General features: G+C 38.1%; 1 protein-coding gene across 2 annotated transcripts in view; it reads right to left on the minus strand.

Moving 5' to 3' along the window:
* Positions 1–20,437, minus strand: part of RAB3C (RAB3C, member RAS oncogene family) — a 277,296-nt gene that overhangs the window by 147,576 nt on the left and 109,283 nt on the right. The window lies entirely within an intron of this gene.

The following is a 20,437-nucleotide window of genomic DNA, read 5'->3' on the forward strand; positions in this document are numbered from 1 at the left end:
ACAATCTGTAATGGAGGAAAGAAAATGTAATATTTGACATGGTATCAGTTATATGACCCTGGGCAAGTAATTAAACCCCTTTGAGTTCTTGCTTTCTAGCTAAAATAATGATGATATTATCTATCTTCTCAAGATTACTGTGAGAATTAAGTAACGTATATAATGCTTCTTGTGCATACTAGGTGCTCAATAAATGAGACTCCCTCTGCTTTTTTATTCAGTAATAGCAATGTATGGCACAAAGAAAGGGCTTTGGAGTTAGAACACCTGGGTTCCTACCCTGGCTCTAAGACTCACAAGCAGGGTATCTTCAGAAATATCATCTAACCTCTCTGTGCATGTTTCCTGATTTCCAAAATGAAATCAATACCTAATAGTGAGTTGAACTGCAAGCCATAAATGAGAAAAGTTCTCTGTAAAGTGTAAAATGCTAGAGGCAGCATCATCATTACTGATTGTGTTAATAAGAGTAAAAAACCGAAGCGAGCCTGCCAGATCCCAATAGAAAGTGTCTGTTAAGACAAAACTGGATTGCACAGTGGAACATTGTTTCTTGTTCATCCCACTCCCAGGGGAGAAGAGAAAATAAAGATATTTGTCCTTCAGGATCAGCCAGAATCCACATGCTCTCATTTTCACTCTCCATGCCTCCTTACATAAAAGGAGAACAGAATGCAAAGATGAAATACGCAATTAAATTCTTTTCACGACTATCATCTGATTATGCTTGCTGATTTCTTTAAGGTCTTCTGCACATTCTTATTTTTATGATTGCTTTGATCCTCATGGAAACAAAGGGCCTACTGAATTATACGAGTGTTCCAAGATTAAAGCAGATTCCTGCATCTCACATTACTTTGAGTGACAAGAATCAATAAGTATTATGTCTGGTGATGAACTCCCTAAAATAGATAGAAAGAAAAAGGGAAATGAAAATGTAGAAATCAGATGCTAGAGAACTAGAAGCTGCTGCAGCATCTCATCATGTACGCCATAGAGAGAGCGAGCACATAGCTGGCTGTGCAACAGATATGAAACAGGAGGATAAAATGGCTGCCTCTCGGAAGAGCAGGGGAAAGCCAGGGAGAAGATACCAGAGAAAGGGTGTCAACGTCGGAAAAGCTTCTCTTTTTTAAAATTTCTATTTATTTATTTATTTATTTATTTATTTATTTATTTATTTATTTATTTATTTTGAGACAGAGTCTTGCTCTTTTGCCTAGGCTAGAGTGCAGTGGCGTGATCTCGGCTCACTGCAACCTCCGCCTCCCAGACTCAGGCAATTCTCCTGCCTCAGCCTCTTGAGTAGCTGAGATTATAGGCGTGTGCCACCATGCTGGGCTAATTTTTGTATTTTTAGTAGAAATGGGGTTTCGCAATGTTGGCCAGGCTGGTCTTGAACTCCTGACCTCAAATGATTCTCCCAACTTGGCCTCCCAAAGTGCTGGGATTATAGGTGTAAGCCACCATGCGCGGCCTGGAAAAGCCTCTTGATTTGACCTGAAATAGTACTACTATTAATAATGATATACATTTCTCTTCATAAGTGGGTCCAATTTACTTATTAGTTGCTTTTAAAATAATATCTCATCTTAAATAATTCTAAAACCATAGTGGGATGATAGTACATTCAAATGGAGTATCTAAACATCAAAAGCAATTTTGAGGGGGCCAGTACTGTCTCACAAGTGGTTAACTTGGTAAAAAATATTAAGCCTATTTGTCTGGCATTTGGGAATGATGACACTCAGACCAAGGCCTCAGACAGCCTAGTGTACTTTCATGTGTGAATTTAGTGACCTCACATTTCTGTATGAGATTATACAATATCAAACTTTACAAGGCACAAAGTTACCCACAGCCTCCTAAGATCAATGATAACAGCAAATGAGGCTTCACCATCACACAGCTAATTAGAGACAAACCCTGGCTTTTCACTGACTTTTTTTTTGGATATGTTGAAATCATCCAGAAATGGCTTCAATTGCTGTTAAAGTAATTCTTTTCTGTTTAGTTCTGATCAGACACCAATGAGACTGGCACTCGGATCCATAATTGGAGGAAATGAAATCAGAGGCGTGGGTCAGAGGCCAGCTACAAAGAAGACGAAAGGATTGAGAGATGCACCTATGGAAAACAATTCAACAATTACGGGCCAGGCTTGATAAACCTCAGAAGTCTGAAGAGTGACTTCCTACCAACTCTGAGGATAGAAGTCTTTCTGATAGAGCATACAGCATGGGAAATGGCTTTTTTCATTTTATACATCTTCATTCAAAACAGAACTGGAATTTATTGGGGAGAACTGCGGCCTGATCATTAGCTGCAAGGATTAAGAAGCTAGAAAGGCAGACATCTCAGTTTGAGGACTGGACTGTGAATTGTGGACTCGCCTCTGTGGAGGAGGTGCTACCCCTCTGGAAGGTAGAAGTGGTGTACAGAGGGTGAGTCCCATGGGCACCCAGGGCCACTTTAACACTGTCACTTTGGGTGCTGCTTTTGAAAATGATAAAATTTGACTGAAATGCCAAAAGACAACAACATGTAAAATTAAGGCCAAACTCTTATTACAACTTGACACAATTTAAATACAGAATAACATCTACAGAATGTATTCAATATGAATTATCTTTAGGGGTTAATTTCTCTGCTAAGGCAGAGAAAACAAATTTCCAGAAGTTATTACAAATGAACCAACCATATTATTTCCAGATCAACAGAAAATAAGAGTGAAAGGCCACAAATGAGAAAGGACCTATATTGATTTATGTGTGAAAAAGAAAGCAGACAAGCAAGTATATGCTATATAGCATACATCTGTACATTAACATTTTAAATTTAAGAAGAAAGATGAGGTAGGACTAAGAATGTTATTGTTGGAGAAATAAAACCCATGTATACAGCAAAATTTAATTCTTTATTTTTCATATTTAAAAAATTTAATTCTTTATTTTCATATTATTTTGCAGTTAACAAAAATCACTGCTTCACAAATAAACCAAATAGACCTAAATCATTTGCCAAACAATCTGGCAGTCCATAAAAGCATTTTTCCCACATTTAAATTTCACTGACAACATGACTGTTGGCATGAGAAACCTGAAAGGGAATTAGTATTCTGACTATAATTCAAATTCCTATTTCAATGCAAAAAGTTCTTTCAGGGATTGTGTGCCAGACAAATGTATTTTTCTTACCCTGTAAACAGACTCTACTGCTTGAATTGCTTGGTAGCAGAGTCAGGGAGCAGATGCACTGGCCTCTACTGATCCTTCTCCTACAGGAAAGACAGAAACTTCTCCAGCTGGGTGCCACTCTGTCTGGATTATGCCAGGCATGACGATCATGCTGTGCTAATAAGGTCAGGGTCTGATCCCTGTGTGTTCTTCCCTCTGCTCCAAGCAGCCCAGCTACATGCTCAGCCTGGTGAATTATTCCACAAATGTGAGAGCAGGCAGATGGGCAAGGGTGTAATGCTAGATTTGCCCAGATCCATCATCGTTCATAGAAGGATGAAGGAATGGGCCAGGCAAGGTGGCTTATGCCTGTAATCCTAGCACTTTGGGAGCCCGAGGCTAGAGGATCACTTGAGCCCAGGAGTTTGAGACCAGCCTGGGCAACATCGCAAGACCTTTCTCTACAAAATGTAAACAAATTAGCCAGGTGTGGGGGTGTGCACCTATGGTCTCAGCAACTTGGGAGGCTAAGGTGGGAGGATCGCTTAAACCCAGGAGTTTGAGGCTACAGTGAGCTGTGATTGTACCACTGCATTCCAGCCTGGGCAACACAGAGAGACCCTGTCTCAAAAAGAAAAAAAAAAAAAGGGAAAGAAAGATAAGGGATGATTCTTAGTACCCAAAGATGGTTGCAAGCTGCTGTAGAACATGCCCAGGCGGGGCAGGGTTTCTTCCCTTTTGGAACCTAGCAATGAATTCTGATAAAGCACAGAGCTGGCTGGGGGGAAAAATAGAGTGAAGAGTTTCCCTGTCATTCATTTTCAGGGAAGTTTTAGGAGACCTATTCCTTCTAATGAATTTATTTATAAATTACATTTGGCAATTTAACATAGTGCTCCTCTCAGAAGTTCTCCCTTAGTAGATTTGGCAGCTGAGTCTGGGAATGTGTACCTTCTCCAAGCACCCTTGGTCATTCTGATGCTGGCAGTCTGATCAACATGGGAGAATTGTTAAGAGCAGGAATTCTAGGGCTGGATGACCTATGTTCACATTCTGGCTCCACTCCTTACTGGCTGTGTGATGTTGGGAAAATCAATCAACCTTTCTGTACCCCAGTTTTCTCAACTGTAAAATGAGTTTCTCTGGAAACCTAAGGTTGCTATGAAAATCAAATGAGCTAACACAGGTAACTTGGTTAGAATAGGACCTCAGACACAGGAAGCATGCAACACCTGTCAGCTATTATAACTCCTAGCTGCTCTTTCTTTATTTCTAAGTTTCTCTTTCATGTGCAATGTTTTATACATCAACATATTTCATGTTCATGATTTGGGTTTATTATATCTCTATAGAATTATCCAAATGTTATGTATGATATCTAATTTTTGGATGTCTTTTTTAAAAAAGGTGTGATTACAAACTACTGTTAATCTCTCTTATTTGAATAAAATTGTATTTTACAAGGAGTGAAGATACAGGTTGTCATTCTTTGCTCAAATATCATCTTTTTTCCAGAAATGGAAATAAGATTACTGCTATGGCCTTCCAATTTGCTTAAAGTTGACAAGCAAAAAACAATGAGCTTTAAAACTTCTGCCAGATGACCCACTTCAATATGGAATGTCCAAGGCAATCGAACAACAAATTGAGACAAGTAAATAAAAACTGGAAACTGCCATGGAAAGAAAAGCAGGCAAAGGATGACTAAAATGTTGTCTGGGCTTTTCTCCAAACTGGCTTTGGCAATGGGATGAAAACCCTTTGTCTCAACGGTAAAAATGACTGGATATGTATAGATTTTGACTCAAGATAGAAACTAATAAAAATGGGCTGCATTAGAAATTGGTGAGTACTTTATCACAGGAGATGTTTGAACATAAGAATGTTAAGAATGAACAACATTAAGGATGTTGTAGAAGAGAGTTGTGCATTCTGTAAGAGGTTAGATTACACAACCACAAGAACCCAAGAGACAAGTTGCAGATGGTATCAAGGTTGCAAAAATGAGGTATTGGAAAGTTAACATTATTAATCAATACAAATAAGTAGAGAAGTTACTGCAAGTCTGTGGAAAGATAAGAAGCTCAAATGTTAGAGATGCTTTATTTTAATCCTAGATGAAAACTTCTAAGGAGAGATATTCTAAAACCAACAATGTATAAATGGATATATTCTCATTATATTACAACTCTACCTTTTCTTCCAATAAGTCTGTTGTTACTGCTTTTCTGCTTTTCCTATCCTATAAATTTCAGTGTGTCCATGAGGGAGACTAGCCACTTATTTCTAAATAAAGATATGAATTTGAGACGAATGCCCAAGGTGGCCACCGAAAAAAATGCTTATCCAGAGGTGCTCAAACTCTGACTTCCAATGCTACTGTCCTACAACTTGTAGCTGTAACTGATGGATCTCACTTCTCAATTAGTGGGATAGTAAAGCTTATCATTCAACATGGCCACCATAAACTATTCCTAAGCAACAACAACAAAAGTTTCTATACTTGCCATCTCCTTTACACTAACTCCTAGATCACCCAGTGGTTGTTTGTACTTGATTATTTTTATTTGCATTTTTAAAAATTCATCTCAAGTAACTTTCAAACCATCAGAAAAACATCAACTGGATGTACCAAAAATGTAATATCCAGTATCTCCTAAGATTAAATGAACTGCAAGGGTACTAGGAGCAATATGAAAGTAAGAGGTGGTGGACTGGGCAACACAGGATCAAGTGCAGCCTTATCTCCCATCATAAGAAGATGGATACTCCAGGCATAAGCACATTAATGAGTAAAATTTAATTTGCTTCATTTCCAGAAACAAGTTAAATAAGGCTAGGAAGCAAAGGGCTCCTTTCTAAAGAAAGACAGAGGGAGGGATGAAGAGAGGGAGAGAGAGTGCAAGTGGGTAGGGGGAAGATAAAAGTGCTTGGGAACAAGTCATTGTAACCAAGGAGTCCTTTCAATAAAAAAAATCTGGGCATCATCTACTTCTATTCCATAAACACAGTTGCAAGAGACTTATATTCTCCCTCAAAAGAAAATTTCTCTTTAATCTTATTAATATTTACTGAAACACATGTTTATCTTGGATTCTGAATTCAAGTACCTCTTAACTCCTTTCCTAATAAATAGCAAATCCAAATACCATAATGCAAAATTTGTCATCAAAATTTTTTAAGAATTCATAAAAGAAAGCCAATTATTTGTAGATTTTCAATAATGTCACTTAATAATAGTATTGCAAAACTCCTGACCATAAGACAGAAGAATCTAGTTCACATTTGGACTGGGCACTTCTTTCCAATTGCTGCAATGGAATTCGCTTGTGAGAAGCTGTTTTCTTCCTGAAGGTAAAGGTTGCTTTGCCTACTTATAAATAAGAACTTAAAAAATACCAGATGTATAGTTATTCTACTAGTTGTTTATTCTAAAAGTATGTTGAAAGCAGAGATTCACTGAAGAAGTATCTTTCTACCTTCCTTTAGTGTTACATATAATGTGATGTCATAAATAACCAGATGGTTAAAAAAAATTATCACAGATCCAGGAAAAAAATTATCATAGTGATATTTAAAAATAATAAATTATTATCCTGTTTGCTTCAGTGAAATTATCTCTGAATATAACATTGCATTATCACTCACTTTGAATCTACCATTCATAAATTTTAAAGTAAAAGGAAACTCATACAATTATTAATAGTTAATGCTGGAAGTGCTCTCTGATTTGATAACTTGAGTTTTTATTGTGCTAATTAATGGTGAACAAGAATCAGCCTTTCTGGTGTTTAGCTATAAGATCACCACCCCTAACTCAAACTGGAACTAAATGTTCAACCAGAGAATGAATAAAAGATACAGAAATTTTTAAAAAAAGAAAGAAAGAAAAAGCTAGCACCCCTTTAAACTTCTGAAAATATGGCAACCAAAATAATTCAGATAAAGGAAAAGTCATTTTACCTGCTCATCATGTTTTTTATGACCTTTTAATGACTGTTGTTCTGAAATGGAATAGAATCTCAACCCCAGATACATTCAGCACAGATCATTTGTATAGCATTTCTTTTGTGTATCTTTACTAAAAAATTCTCAGTACTTTCAAGAATTCTGTTTGCAATTATATTAAGCTATTTGGATTACTTTTCACCTCACTAAACAAGCAGAATTTTTTCCTTTTCAGGAAATAGAGATATTGATGCAGTTTATTCTATCAGAGTCCTTTAATTTGGAAGTCTAGCTGCTTCCTCTTATCTGAGTACACCAGCAGGCAAACTTGAGCATTATGAACCACAAATTACATGCAAACTCCAAGCAGTATGCAGTTAGCAAAGGAGATTTCATGGCTCTGTAGTTTTCATAATTACATTAAAGCCAGCAATGTTTCCCTTCACACACCAAAATGTGTTTTTATAAAGAAATTGATTTCAGGATTTGTCATTAGAAAGTAAATAAGCAAAGATTAAAATGGCATTTACTGTGATGAAATAGTGGCTTAAAATAGGTAAGCCAGCAGATATAGTAAAGTTTGCTCCAGTCTGGAATAGGGAAGAGGGCTTAGGACTTGGAATCACAGATTCTTTCTGGGTAAAAGGTTCAATTCTTCTACAAACCTGCTCAGTGACTTGTGAGAGGTCATTTCATCTTTTTAGTTTCCTCATTTGCACAAAGATGTGATTAAATTACATATTTTAAGGTCTCGTTTGGTTCTAAAGACTCCTGAGGTTAAGCTTTTTTAAAGGAACTGATTTCTAGGGAGAATTTACATTAACACAAACTATTAGTGCTCCCAAATAGCTGTTTAGAACACTGATTTTTACAGTTTTATAAGTTTAGTGTAGTGATGCTCAAATTTTATTACGCATCAAAACTTGTTAAAACGGGGACATTCCTGGGCTCCATGATTAAAGACATATTCAGTAGGACAGGGTGAGCATGGGAATCTGAGCTTTTAGTAGCCCTCAAAGTGATTCTCATGTAGTTGCACGGTGGACCTCACTTTGAGAATGGACTAGTAGCTTGAAAAAAGTAAAACAATTTCTCCAAATTCTGGTTTCATCCCTGGTAAACTGTCTTAATAGGGTATTAAGGCACAATAATAATTCCAAATAAAAACTTGTTTTTCATCAGAAATATGATTACAAAAGAATAAACATGGCCAGACGCGGTGGCTCACGCCTGTAATTCCAGCGCTTTGGGAGGCCAAGGCGGGCGGATCACCTGAGGTCGGGAGTTCAAGACCAGCCTCACTAACACGGAGAAACCCCGTCTCTACAAAAAATACAAAATTAGGTGGCTGTGGTGGCACATGCCTGTAATCCCAGCTACTTGGGAGGCTGAAGCAGGAAAATCGCTTGAACCCAGGAGGCAGAGTTTGCAGTGAGCCGAGATCACACCATTGCACTCCAGCCTGGGCAACAAGAACGAAATTCCGTCTCAAAAACAAAACAAAACAAAACAAAAGAATAAACAAGATCTTATTCATCAGGAGAGTCCAAATTTGGCTGCCAAATATAATTTTGGCTGCCATGTATAATTTTGGAAGAATTCCTTACTTATTTTATTAAAAGTTACTTACATTTCTTTTCATGGAAGTCATCTTTAATTACCATATATCCTGAATATTAATTAAACCAATATATAGGTTGCCTTGTATTTTTCCATCAAAAATTGCTGGTTATAACTTATACTCACTATCCAGGTTAACATCAAGTCCATCCCAACAGGTTCCAAAATTTTACAGCACGAACCTATTTCTGTTCAGTAAAGTGTGTAGATTTAGATATCAAAAAGATTAACTGAAAATGTGTAAATATTATTAGTTCTCTCTGGAGAGTTTGTTTAGAGGTAGGTTTAGCTTTCTATTTATTCTTCTGTATTTTCAAATTTTTCTACAAAGGCTATTGTATCTGTTATTATCTTTCTTTTAGAATGAAATAAAAAGAAAAGGAGAAAGGGAGGAAAACAGGAAAGGAAGGAAGAAGGCAGAAGAAGGAGATAGAAGAGGAGGAGAAAGAGAAGGATGTGTGTGTGCAGGAGAGAGAGAAAGAAAGAAAAAGAAAGAGAGAGAGAGAAAGGAGAATGAGAGACTACCTGGCAAGTGCTGTAACAGAGACAATACGGGAGGCTGGCAAGACATAGGTGTGTAGGTGCCTGGAGGAAATCAATGGAGTCTTTCTAAAGAAAGTAATGTTTTGTGTTGAGCCTCTCAGCAGAAATGGCATGTAAGCTTTGTAGGGCAAGAATAGCCTAAAGTGCATGAGGCATGAAAGAAAACGGCCTGTTTGGGATCTAAAAGTAGTTTGCATGGATGAAGCACACACAGCCTATATGATGTTTAAACTGTGGCTTGAAACCCACTAACAGGCCAGAAACTCTGTGAAATGGGTCACGGACAGCATTTTACAAATTAATAGGCTATAACAGAAACTATGGAAGTGAATTACACATAAGAGTAAGTGCCAAATTTTGTGAAGATTTTCATGTGTGTGAGTGTGTGTGTAAATTAGATAATGATGTAAAATATATATTTTTAATTGTAGGTTCAGATCAGAAAAATTTGAAGCTGTTGCCGAGGCTTGGGAAGTCATGAGTGCTCCATGCAGGAAAATGGCAGGACCAGATTTGCATCTTACTAAAAGACATCACTTGAGTTCTGAATGATGGCTCTCCAAGGGGTCTACTTTCCAATCTCCAAACCTGTGAATATTACTTTACATGGCCAAAGGAATTTCATAGGTATGATTAAATTAATGATCTCACAATGAGGGGATTATCCTATAATTTCTGGGTGGGCTCAATGTAATCACAAAGGTTTTTATAAGGGAAAGGAGGAGGCAGGAGAGTCAGAGAAGAGGTGACAACAAAAGAAAAGGTGAGAAAGAGATTTGATGAGGTGCTATCTTGTTGGCTATGAAGGTAGAGGAAGGGGCCGAGCCCAGGAATGCAGGTGGCCTCTGAATGCCGGAGAAGGCAAGGAAGTGGATTCTCCCCTACAGCTTGCAGAAGGAACACAGCCCTGAAGACCCATTTTGGACTTCTGACTTCCAGAACTGTAAGATAATACATTTGTGTGGTTTCAAGCCACTAAATTTTTGGTAATTTGTTACAGTAGTAGGAAACAAATACATGTTCAATGGGAATGGATTTGCTACCAGGAAGCTAGAAGCTTAAAAATAAAGAGAGGCAATTGCAATATCCTGGGAGAGATAAGTAAACTAAACTATAATTGGAAAGCAAACTCATCTTCAGAATGAGAAAGATTCTGAAAGCATTTCAAAGGTAAAATTGATAACACCTGAAGAATAACAGAATTTAGAATGTGATTAAAAAATGAACTAGGCCGGGCACAGTAGCTCACGCCTGTAATCCCAGCAGCTTGGGAGGCCAAGGCAGGTGGATCATGAGCTCAGGAGATCCAGACCATCCTGGCTAACATGGTGAAACCCCATCTCTACTAAAAATACAAAATCAAAAAATTAGCCAGGCACGGTGGCGGGTGCCTGCAGTCCCAGCTACTCTGGGGGCTGAGGCGGGAGAATGTTGTGAACCTGGGAGGCGGAGCTTGCAGTGAGCCCAGATCACACCACTGCACTCCAGCCTGGGTGACAGGGCGAGAGTCCATCTCAAAAAAAATAAATAAATAAATAAATAAATAAATAAAATATTTTTAAGCTAGAGTACCTCAAAAGCTACCTCCTTTCAACTATTTGGAGGTCTATCCATAAAGGAGGAATTAATGACAATGTTACCATAGCATTTCTTCTTGCCAGGCTCACCAAACCAAGTGCTCTCATTTTTTTTCCTCAGTAGCATGATTGTGAAATGGTTCAAGACCTCGAGTCGATTTCCTAGCCAACTGGAACAGACAGGAATATCTATTTTTAAATACATGTTACATATTTTATATACACACCTATGCATCAAATAATCATATTAAAAAACTTCACAGGGAAATAATGATGATGTTTTGCAAAGTGGTTCATAAAGTACAATCACCTTATCACCTCACTTGATCTTAGACAAACTTTGCAAGGGAACACACAATGAATGTTATTTTTGCTTTGCAGATAAACACCTTAGGGCTCTGAGTTGGGAGGACATTCTCAAGCTTATCCATTAGATCCATAAGTTAATTGTGTTTCTAAACAGAAATAAAAGTCTTAAACTGAATGTTAACATATTCAGTATTAGAATAGAATTCAAACTTAGTTCATGGAATTAATATCATGCACACACACAAAATGCATTCTTTGCTTCTCGCCATCCCCCTCATCACAGAACATGAACATGTAGAGAATCAGGATGCTTTGGATTTTAATATTACCTGGAAGTTTCATAAAACTAAATCATATGAAACACATGTAAAGCACTGCTTTTGTCTTTTAAAGTATTTATATTAACTTGTAAGATAATATTCATAAAACATTTCCTGAGCACTTACTACCAAGTGTCATGTGCCATGCTGACTCATTTAAAAATTGAATAGATGGGGTCTACCTTTCAATTTAATTCAAAAACTGAACAGATTGGGGGCGTTCCAAGATAACTGAATAGGAACAGCTCTGGTCTGCAGCTCCCAGCATGATCTACACAGAAGATGGGTGATTTCTGCATTTCCAACTGAGGTGCCTGGTTCATCTCATTGGGACTGGTTGGACAGTGGGTGCAGCCCACAGAGGGTGAGCCAAAGCAGGGCAGGGCATCGCCTCACTCAGGAAGCACACATGGTCAGGGGATTTCCCTTTCCTAGCCAAGGGAAGCAGTGACAAACTACTTGGAAAAATGGGACACTCCTGCCTAAATACTGAGCTTTTCCCAAGATCTTAGAAACCGGCAGACAAGGTGATTCTCTCCCGTGACTGGCTTGGTGGGTCCCATGCCCACGGGGCCTTGCTCACTGCTAGCACAGCAATCTGAGATTGAACTGCAAGGCAGCAGCCTGGTTGGGGGAGGGGTGTCTGCCATAGCTGAGGCTTGAGTAGGTAAAAAAAGCAGCAGGGAAGCTCTAACTGGGTGGAGCCCACCTCAGCTCAACAAGGCCTACTGCCTCCAGACAACACCTGTATGGGCAGGGCATAGGTAAACAAAAGGCAGCAGACAACTTCTGCAGACATAAACTTCCCTGTCTGACAGCTCTGAAGAGAGCAGTGGTTCTCCCAGCACGGCGTTTGAGCGTTGAGAATAGACAGACTGCTTCCTCAAGTGGGTCCCTGACCCCCATGTAGCCTAACTGGAGGACACCTCCCAGTAGGGGCTGACAGAAACCTCATATAGGTGGCTGCTCCTCTGGGACGAAGCTTCCAGAGGAAGGATCAGGCAGCAATATTTGTTGTTCTGCAATATTTGCTGTTCTGCAGCCTCTGCTGATGCTACCCAGGCAAACAGGGTCTGGAGTGGAACTCCAGCAAACTCCAACAGACCTGCAGCTGAGGAACCTGACTGTTATAAGGAAAACTAACAAACAGAAAGGAATAGCATCAACATCAACAAAAAGGTCATCTACACCAAAACCCCATCTGTAGGTCACCAACATCAAAGACCAAAGATAGATAAAACCACAAAGATGGGGGAAAAACCAGAGCAGAAAAGCCGAAAATACTAAAAATCAGAGCGCCTCTTCTCCTCCAAAGGATCGCAGCTCCTTGTGAGCAACGGAACAAAGCTGGATGGAGAATGACTTTGACGAGTTGAGAGAAGTAGGCTTCAGAAGGTTGGTAATAACAAACTTCTCCGAGCTAAAGGAGGATGCTCGAACCCATCACAAGGAAGTTAAAAACATTGAAAAAAGATTAGGTGAATGGCTAACTAAAATAAACAGTGTAGAGAAGACCTTAAATGACCTGATGGAGCTGAAAACCACGGCATGAGAACTTCGTGATGCATGCACAAGCTTCAATAGCCAACTTGATCAAGTGGAAGAAAGGGTATCAGTGATTGAAGATCAAATTAATGAAATAAAGTGAGAAGAGAAGTTTAGAGAAAAAAGAGTAAAAAGAAATGAACAAAGCCTCCAAGAAATATGGGACTATGTGAAAAGACCAAATCTACGTTTGATTGTGGACCTGAAAGTGATGGGGAAAATGGAACCAAGTTGGAAAACACACTTCAGGACATTATCCAGGAGAACTTCCCCAACCTAGCAAGCAAAGCCAACATTCAAATTCAGGAAATACAGAGAACACCACAAAGATACTCCTCGAGAAGAGCAACCCCAAGACACAAAATTTTCAGATTCACCAAGGTTGAAATGAAGGAAAAAGTGTTAAGTGCAGCCAGAGAGAAAGGTCGGGTTACCCTCAAAGGGAAGCCCATCATACTAACAGCAGATCTCTCGGCAGAAACCCTACAAGCCAGAAGAGAGTGGGGGCCGATATTCAACATTCTTAAAGAAAAGAATTTACAATCCAGAATTTCATATCCAGCCAAAATTACCTTCATAAGTGAAGGAGAAATAAAATCCTTTACAGACAAGCAAATGCTCAGAGATTTTGTCACCAACAGGCCTGCCTTACAAGAGCTCCTGAAGGAAGGAAGCACTAAACATGGAAGGAAACAACTGGTACCAGCCACTGCAAAAACATCCCAAATTGTAAAGACCATCGATGCTATGAAGAAACTGCATCAATTAACGGACAAAATAACCAGCTAACATCATAATGACATGATCAAATTCACACATAACAATATTAACCTTAAATGTAAATGGGCTAAATGCCCCAATTAAAAGACATAGACTGGCAAATTGTATAGAGTCAAGACCCATCAGTGTGCTTATTCGGAAGACCCATCTCATGTGCAAAGACGCACATAGGCTCAAAATAAAGGGATGGAGGAAGATCTACCAAGCAAATAGAAAACAAAAAAAAAGCAGGGGTTGCAATCCTAGTCTCGGATAAAACAGACTTTAAACCAACAAAGATCAGAAGAGACAAAGAAGACCGTTACATAATGGTAAAGGGATCAATTCAACAAGAAGAACTAACTATCCTAAATATATATGCACCCAATACAGGAGCACCCAGATTCACAAAGCAAGTCCTTAGAGACATACAAAGAAACTTAGACTCCCACACAATAATAATGGGAGACTTTAACACCCTACTGCCAATATTAGGCAGATCAACGAGACAGAAGCTTAACAAGGATATCCAGGACCTGAACTCAGCTCTGCAACGAGCAGACCTAATAGACATCTACAAAATTCTCCACCCCAAATCAACAGAATATACATTCTTCTCAGCACCACATCACACTTATTCTAAAATTGACCACATAATTGGAAGTAAAGCACTCCTCAGCAATTGTAAAAGAATGGAAATCACAACAAACTGTCTCTCAGACAACAGTGCAATCAAACTAGAACTCAGGATTAAGAAACTCACTCAAAACTGCACAACTACATGGAAATGGAACAACCTGCTCCTGAATGACTACTGGGTACATAACGAAATGAAGGCAGAAATAAAGATGTTCTTTGAAACCAATGAGAACAAAGACACAACGTACCAGAACCTCTGGGACACGTTTAAAGCAGTGTGTAGAGGGAAATTTATAGCACTAAATGACCACAAGAGACAGCAGGAAAGATGTAAAATCGACACCCTAACATCACAATTAAAAGAACTAGAGAAGTAAGAGCAAACACATTCAAAAGCTAGCAGAAGGCAAGAAATAAATAAGATCAGAGCAGAACTGAAAGAGATAGAGACACAAAAAAACCCTTCAAAAAATCAATGAATCCAGGAGCTGGTTTTTTGAAAAGATCAACAAGATTGATAGACTGCTAGAAAGACTAACAAAGAAGGAAAGAGAGAAGAATCAAATAGATGCAATAAAAATGATAAAGGGGATATCACCACCAATCCCATAGAAATACAAACTACCATCAGAGAATACTATAAACATCTCTACACAAATAAACTAGAAAATCTAGAAGAAATGAATAAATTCCTGGACACATACACACTCCCAAGATTAAACCAGGAAGAAGTTTAATCTCTGAATAGACCAATAACAGGCTCTGAAATTGAAGCAATAATTAATAGCCTACCAAACAAAAAGAGTCCAGGACCAGACGGATTCACAGCTGAATTCTACCAGAGGTACAAAGAAGAGCTGGTACTATTCCTTCTGAAACTTCCAATCAATAGAAAAAGAGGGAATCCTCCCTAACTCATTTTATGAGACCAACATCATCCTGATACCAAGGTCTGGCAGAGACACAACAAAAAAAGAATTTTAGACCAATATCCCTGGTAAATATCGATGCAAAAATCCTCAATAAAATACTGGCAAACCAAATCCAGCAGCACATCAAAAAGCTTATCCACCACGATCAAGTTGGCTTCATCCCTGGAATGCAAGGCTGGTTCAACATACGCTAACCAATAAACGTAATTCATCACATAAACAGAACCAAAGATAAAAACCACATGAGTATCTCAATAGATGCAGAAGAGGCCTTCAACAAAATTCAACAGCTCTTCCTGCTAAAAATTCTCAATAAACTAAGTATTGATGGAACGTATCTCAAAATAATATGAGTTATTTATGACAAACCCACAGCCAATATTATACTGAATGGACAAAAACTGGAAGCATTCCCTTTGAAAACCAGCACAAGACAAGGGTGCCCTCTCTCACCACTCCTATTCAACATAGTGTTGGAAATTCTGGCCAGGGCAATCAGGCAAGAGAACCAAATAAAGGGTATTCGATTAGGAAATGAGGAAGTAAAATTGTCCCTTTTTGCAGATGACATGATTATATATTTAGAAAACTCCATTGTCTCAGCCCAAATCTCCTTAAGCTGATAAGCAACTTCAGCAAAGTCTCAGGATACAAAATCAATGTGCAAAAACACAAGCTTTCCTATACACCAATAACAGACAAACAGAGAGCCAAATCATGAATGAATTCTCATTCACGATTGCTACAAAGAGAATAAAATACCTAGGAATCCAACTTACAAGGGATGTGAAGGACCTCTTCAAGGAGAATTACAAACCACTGCTCAACGAAATAAAAGAGGACACAAACAAATGGAAGAATATTCCGTGCTCATGGATAGAAAGAATCAGTATTGTGAAAATGGCCATATTGCCCAAAGTAATTTATAGACTCAATGCCATCCCCATCAAGCTACCAATGACTTTCTTCACAGAATTGGAAAAACCTACTTTAAAGTTCATATGGAACCAACAAAGAGCCTGCATTGTCAAAACAATCCTAAGCAAAAAGAACAAAGGTGGAGGCATCACGCTACCTGACTTCAAATTATACTACAAAGCTACAGTGACCAAAACAGCATGGTATGGTACCAAAACAGAGATATAGACCAATGGAACAGAACAGAGGCCTCAGAAATAACACCACACATCTACAACCATCTGATCTTTGACAAATCTGACAAAAACAAGAAATGGATTCCCTACTTAATAAATGGTGCTGGGAAAACTGGCTAGCCATATGTAGAAAGCCGAAGCTGGATCCCTTCCCTACACCTCATATAAAAATTAATTCAAGATGGATTAAAGACTTAAATGTTAGACCTAAAACCATAAAAACCCCAGAAGAAAACCTAGGCAATACCATTCAGGACATAAACATGGGCAAGGACTTCATGACTAAAACACCGAAAGCAATGGCGACAAAAGCCAAAATAGACAAATGGGATCTAATTAAACTAAAGAGCCTCTGCACGGCAAAAGAAACTACCATCAGAGTGAACAGGCAACCTACAGAATGGGAGAAAATTTTTGCAATCTACCCATCTGACAAAGAGCTAATATCCAGAATCTACAAAGAACTCAAATTTACAAGAAAAAAACAAACAGCCCCATCAAAAAGTGGGCAAAGGATATGAACAGACAGTTCTCAAAAGAAGACATCTATGCAGCCAATAGACACATGAAAAAATGCTCATCATCACTGGTCATCAGAAAAATGCAAATCAAAACCACAATGAGATAGCATCTCACGCCAGTTAGAATGGCAATCACTAAAAAGTCAGGAAACAACAGATGCTGGAGAGGATGTGGAGAAATAGGAACACTTTTGCACTGTTGCTGGGAGTGTAAATTAGTTCAACCATCGTGGAAGACAGTGTGGTGATTCCTCAAGGATCTAGAACTAGAATTACCATTTGACCCAGCAATCCCATTACTGGGTATATACCCAAAGGATTATAAATCATGCTACTATAAAGACACATGCACATGTATGTTTATTGCAGCACTATTCACAATAGCAAAGACTTGGAACCAACCCAAATGTCCATCAATGATAGACTAGATTAAGAAAATGTGGCACATATACGCCATGGAATACTATGCAGCCATAAAAAGGATGAGTTCATGTCCTTTGCAGGGACACGGATGAAAGTGGAAACCATCATTCTCAGCAAACTATCACAAGGACAGGAAACCAAAGACTGCATGTTCTCACTCATAGGTGGGAATTGAACAATGAGATCACTTGGACACAGGGCAGGGAACATCACACACCAGGGCCTGTTGTGGGGCTGGAGGGGCTGGGGGAGGGATAGCATTAAGAGAAATACCTAATGTCAATAATGAGTTAATGGGTGCTGCAAACCACCATGGCACATGTATACCTATGTATCAAACCTGCATGTTGTGCACATGTACCCTAGAACTTAAAGTATAATAAAAAATATAAATTAAAAAAAAATTGAACAGATGCGAACTTATGGGATAGTTGGATGGACTGGGGTGTCGAGCACATCCAGGAAAGCCCCCAGATGCCTGTGACTCTGGCTTTTCATTCAGAGGGGCTCTCCCTGCATAGACTAGAATTGGCATGCCATCAGGCAAACATTTATTGAGCCCTGCATGTTCTGGTCACTGGGTTAGGCAGTGGGTTTACAGAGACATATGTATATGATTGGACCATCTATGGTAGCTTTTGCTGAATAGAAGTCACTTGGAGTCACTTTTCAAGTTCTCAGCTCTACCTCTTGGCTGAATTAATATCTATTTTAATCAAAGAACAGTAAACAAAATATTGCAGTGTTTTGTTACATTTGGGTAAAAAGAAGAAAACCTGATGGTTTGTATTAAACAAGATATATTATGACCTACCTCTCATAGTTTGAAACCAAAAATGTTTATTCCCAGGTTATATTATAATTCAAATTCCCAGTCCAGGTGAATTGCAAGGTTTTAAGAAATTATATATATATATATATATATATATATATAAAATTTCTTAATTATATTTATATAATTAAATTTATATAATTATAACTTTATCTTAATTATACTTATATAATTAAATTTATGTAATTATAACTTTATCTTAACTATATTTATATAATTAAATTTATATAATTATAAATTTATCTTAATTATATTTATATAATTTATATAATTATATAATTGTATAATTATATAATTATACAAATATAATTTATATATATTTTTATATTTATATAAATATTTTGAGATGGAGTTTCACTCTTGTTGCCCAGGCTGGAGTGCAATAGCACGATCTTGGCTCAGAGGCAACCTCTGCCTCCTGGGTTCAAGCGATTCTCCTGCCTCAGCCTCCTGAGTAGCTGGGATTACAGGCATGCACCAACACTCCTGGCTAATTTTGTATTTTTAGTAGAGAAGGGGTTTCTCCATGTTGGTCAGGCTGGTCTCAAACTCCCAACCTCAGGTGATCCACTCACCTCGGCCTCCCAAAGTGCTGGCATTACAGGTGTGAGCCACCGTGCCCAGCCAAGAAATTATATTTTGAATCTCTAAAGGATTATAAAATTATAGGTGCCAAGGACTTACAACCATTGTCTAAATACTTTATTTTGGAGACAGTAATTGAAAAAGGAATAGAAATGGAAAAGCAATGCCAGAAAAGTTGGCCCAAGAAGAATCCTCAAACACAGGGCATGGATAGGGAACTATCTGGGGGTGGGGGTGGTGGATATTGATGCTTACTTCTATTTGAATGAAGTGCTATTATCACCTCAATGTTTACAGTAAAAATGATGCATATGGGCCAAAACTCAAGAGAATATGTAACGTTCTACCTGTCATAATGTTTTTCCCACTTAAATTTAATGTATCTTGGTGGTAGTAGGCTAAACTTTATGCTTAACATCAAAATAAAATCCCAGCTACTGGCAAAAGATATCATTACCTATCCTTCCTATTCAATTATAAATATGAGGTCAGTCTATTCTTTTTTTTTCTGAACATTATTTTCTTCCTAGCAAATATGTATTTGCATTTCTGGCTAATGGTATACTAATTCATTGTGTTTTTTAAACAAATGCATTATCGAAACGTTTGAACAAACAGTGAATATTCCATTAGCTAAACTTTGAGTTTATAAAACACTGAGATAAAAATGAACGTGGCTATATTTTAAGATCTATTTAAATTGCATATACAACCTTATTCTTTCATTGCTGTGACTATACATACTTTCGGATTTTAAGTGTCCAACCATTTGGAGCTATTTTCATGCCAGATGTATCAGAAAAGAACCATTGTACAGCAGCCTTACTCATCCTTGGGTGTTCTGACCTTGAAGAAAAAGCATCACTTTATTTCTTTAGCTGAAGTCTAGACTGTGATCCCCTGGTCTAAAATATGCTTGGGTCCATGAATCTTCAGAACACGATCACATTTTGTGAAGGGAAGAATGGAAGATTCACTTATGATTAAAGAACAAGAAGACCAGTTCCACACACTAATCGAATCATGGTATAAATGTGATTTATCTGGTGTGTTTTTTCAGTGACATCACAGGTGAGCAGAAAATAGATAAACTCTAGTCCAAAAGTGCATTATGCAAAAAAATATACATTTTTGAGATCAAACACCCACTTGCATTCATTGCATGTCTGGGTTCTAGGTACAGGCACAGTACCAGAAGCTTTCAGTAATATGACATTATTATGTATATTCCCTGAAAAGACATTTTGTACCAAGACTGTTCCGTCTCAGTCCCAGTCAGTGTCTCTCAGACAGTCTATTATGCCTGGTAATTACCCACATTTTCTCTTTCCAAACAGATCTTTTAATTAGTGGATTTAAAGATTGTAAAAGTGTTTTGGCTGGTTTCTCCTTACGTCTGTGTCAATGCTAAGAAAGAAACATCTCTTCTTCCCTTTCTTGCTTCTTTCCTTGGCTTTTCATTTCCTGTTAATTAAACCAATATTTATCCAGAAGACACCCCATCTATATGTCTCCAACACTCTCCGGTTGTTAATCTCTTCTCCATTTGGAGAA

Source organism: Gorilla gorilla, chromosome 19 (genome assembly GCF_029281585.2).
Source record: "Gorilla gorilla gorilla isolate KB3781 chromosome 19, NHGRI_mGorGor1-v2.1_pri, whole genome shotgun sequence".
NCBI classification, from domain to species: Eukaryota; Metazoa; Chordata; class Mammalia; order Primates; family Hominidae; genus Gorilla; species Gorilla gorilla.